Source organism: Borostomias antarcticus (genome assembly GCF_949987555.1).
Source record: "Borostomias antarcticus genome assembly, contig: scaffold_84, whole genome shotgun sequence".
NCBI lineage: Eukaryota > Metazoa > Chordata > Actinopteri > Stomiiformes > Stomiidae > Borostomias > Borostomias antarcticus.
Window position 1 is genome coordinate 389,551 of NW_028176215.1, and position 3,710 is coordinate 393,260.

Genomic DNA, 3,710 nt, shown 5'->3' on the forward strand with positions numbered 1-3,710 from the left:
AGTCCGGCTTTCGCGCCCATCATAGCACAGAGACGGCATTAGTCAAAGTTGTAAATGACCTCAGAATTAATGCTGACTCCAAAGAGCTCTCTGTTCTCATCCTCCTGGACCTTTTGCAGCCTTTGATACTATAGATTATGCAATCCTCATCAAAAGACTGGAGAAGTGGGTTGGCCTCTCCGGTCCAGTCCTTAATTGGCTTAGGACCTATCTAACCGGTCGTGATTTCTTTGTTGCCCTCGGTGACCATAGCTCCGGAAAGATCCCTATGACCTGTGGGGTGCCCCAAGAATCGATCCTAGGACCTCTACTCTTCAGCCTGTACATGGTGCCCCTTGGCAGTGTCATCAGGAGGCACAACATTAGCTACCATAGCTACGCAGATGATACCCAACTCTATATTTCTGTAACACCCAGTAACTACAGCTTGATTGACTGCCTTGTCAAGTGTATTACGGATATAAATGTATGGATGTCACATAATTTCCTCGAACTAAACCAGGACAAAACAGAAGTACTGATCATTGGAGAAAAAGCTGAAAGAGAGAAACTATCTGCACATTTAAAAACTCTGAAAATTTACACCAAATGCCAGGCTAAAAACCCAGGTGTCATACTTGACTCAGATCTTAATTTCGAAAACCAGATCATGAATATTACAAAGACATCTTTTTACCACTTAAGGAACTGTCACGGCACCGCCGCGTCAGCCTCGTCCACCTCCTCAGCCCCCTGACCCCGGCCCGAGCCCCGGTTCTGACGCTGGTCCCCAGCCTGTCCCCCAGCCTGACCCTGTCTCTCCAGTGCCGGACTCCGTTTCCCCCAGCACCTCCCAGAGCCTGCAGCGGGAACTGCGGGCACGTCTGCGGTCACAAGCCAGACACGCCCCCGATCCACACCTGCCGTGCGTCACCTTGATTGCCTCTCCTCCACACCTCAACGCACCTGGTCCTGATCAACCAATCGCCAGCAGGATAAGAAGCCGGTCCACACAGCCCTCTGTGCCAGATCGTTGACCAACCCAGTGGGTAACACGACTCCAGCTAAATCCCTACTCCTTACTCGAGCCTGTCTCACCGTTCTTTGTTTTCATTCATCCTAGTTAACCTGCCTGACCCACGCCTGCCTGAGGACCACAAACCTGCCTGACCCACGCCTGTCTGACTACCACGCTCCTGCCTGACCCACGCCTGCCTGAGTACCACGCTCCTGCCTGACCCACGCCTGCCTGAGTACCACGCTCCTGCCTGACCCACGCCTGTCTGAGTACCACGCTCCTGCCCGACCCACGCCTGTCTGACTACCACGTCCCTGCCTGACCCCCGCTTGCCTCTCCGACCTGATCCTGCCTGGCCATACCAAATAAACACGCCTCCGGGCTTCACCTCCAAGCCATTTTTGAGTCTGCTTTTGGGTCCTCCTCCGCTAGCCCTAACAGAACGATCTGGCCACAAATGGACCCAGCGGACTCCCTTCGCCAAGCCATCACCAGCCAGGGCCTCGTCGTTGGACAACATGCGAATGCTCTCCGTGAGACCCGAGCCGTCGTGGAACGGCTTGGTACGGGGATGCAGACACTCTCTGAGCAGACCGCCCAGACAGAGCGCAACCTGCAGTCCATCGCCCAGACCCTAGCAACCCTCAGTGAGCAGGTGGGCCGGTTAGTCGTTCTCCCGGCCCCGGAAGACAACCCCGTTGCTGGCCTTGCCCCTGCCGCTGAACGTGATGCCCCAGGGGTGTTACACCGGCGGGAGCCAAACCTCTCTAACCCCAAGCCCTATGACGGCGACGTAGTGCAGTGCTCCACATTTCTCATGCAGTGTGATTTTATTTTTACTCACCAGCCCAGCAGGTACTCCCAGGATTCTGAGAAGATCGCGTTTGTGTCCAGCCATCTCACTGGCCAGCCGCTTGGCTGGTTCGAGGCCACATGGAGGGCCAAGGCTTCCTGTCTGAATTCCTACAGCGCGTTCTGCTCCGAGTTCAGAAAGGTGTTTGACCATCCACTCCTGGGCCACGATTCCGCCTCTCGCCTTATGCGCATTCAGCAGGGAAGCCATAGTGTTGCCGAGTACTCTATCGAGTTCAGAATACTAGCAGCGGATAGTGGATGGAATGACGCGGCGCTACAGTCAGCCTTTCAAGCGGGTCTGTCTGAGTCTCTTAAGGACGAGTTGGCACTCAGAGATGAGCCGGCTTCTCTCGATCTCCTGATTTCCCTTGCTGTCAAGATAGACAACCGCCTTCGAGAGCGCAGGAAAGAGAGGAATCTCCGCGCTCCTACTCCCGCAGTTCGGGTCGCTAGTCAGCGCTTTCCCAGTCTACCGCCTCAAACTTCCCCGGGTCCTAACAATGAAACGGTCCCCTTTCAGCCGGCCTCGATATCCCCTGCCTCAGACGAACTCATGCAGCTAGGCGGAGCACGCCTAACCGAGGCGGAACGCACCCGTAGGGTAAATGAGCGCCTCTGTTTTTACTGCGGCCAGCCCGGACACAGCCGCGTGTCCTGCCCCGTTCGGCCAAAAGCCCACGCTCGCCAGTGAAAGTGGGATCACTGGTGAGCGGTGCTTCGTCTCCCACACCCCCTCCCAGGCAGTCTAGGACCGCCGGAGCCGGTTTGAATGTGATGTCCTCCGCCGATGCCCTGGGGCGCATGCACCTCGAGGCCACTATTATTGTTAATCGGCAGTCCTTCACTGTACCCGCTCTGGTTGATTCCGGGGCCGACGACTGCTTTATCGACTCTCAGTTGGTCCGTCAAGCTGGCATCACCACCATACCCCGTGACACCCCCATTGACGTCCATGACCTGAGTGGCGGGCTCTTAGCCAACGTTTCCCATGTCACCGAGCCTCTTGATGTGGTTCTGTCAGGTAACCACCATGAGTCCATGTCCCTCCTAGTCATCTCCTCGTCTCTAAGCCCCATTGTTCTGGGTCAGCCCTGGTTGAGACGTCACAACCCACACATTGACTGGATCGCCAATAAGGTGAGTGGCTGGAGCCCCTACTGCCATAACACCTGTCTCACGTCGGCCCTGCCGCCTGCTGAGGGCGCCATCGCCCCATTTGGACCCCCAGACCTGTCCATAGTCCCTCCCGAGTACCATGACATTGGGGAGGTGTTCAATACGCAGCGGGCCCTTACTCTGCCACCCCACCGCCCTTATGATTGCTCCATTGAACTCCTCCCTGGAGCCCCCTTGCCATCTGGGCGTTTGTTCAACCTGTCCAGGCCTGAACGGGAAGCTATGGAGACCTACATCTGTGACTCCCTGGCATCAGGCATCATCAAGCCCTCGTCCTCTCCGGTAGGTGCTGGATTCTTTTTTGTGGCCAAGAAGGACGGCACCTTGTGACCCTGCATCGACTACCGGGCCCTAAATAGCATAACGGTGAGGAACAAGTACTCTCTGCCCCTCCTCGCCTCTGCCTTTGAACCCCTCCAGGGAGCTACCATATTCTCCAAACTCGATCTTAGAAACGCGTATCACCTGGTCCGTATCAGAGAGGGAGATGAATGGAAAACAGCGTTCAACACCCCGCTCGGACACTTCGAGTACCGTGTCATGCCATTTGGACTTACCAACGCCCCTGCAGTATTCCAGGCCCTGATAAATGACAATCCTCCGGGACTTCCTCCACCGCTGTGTTTTTGTCTATCTAGACGACATCCTAATTTTTTCTCGCTCCCATGAGGAACACATCGCA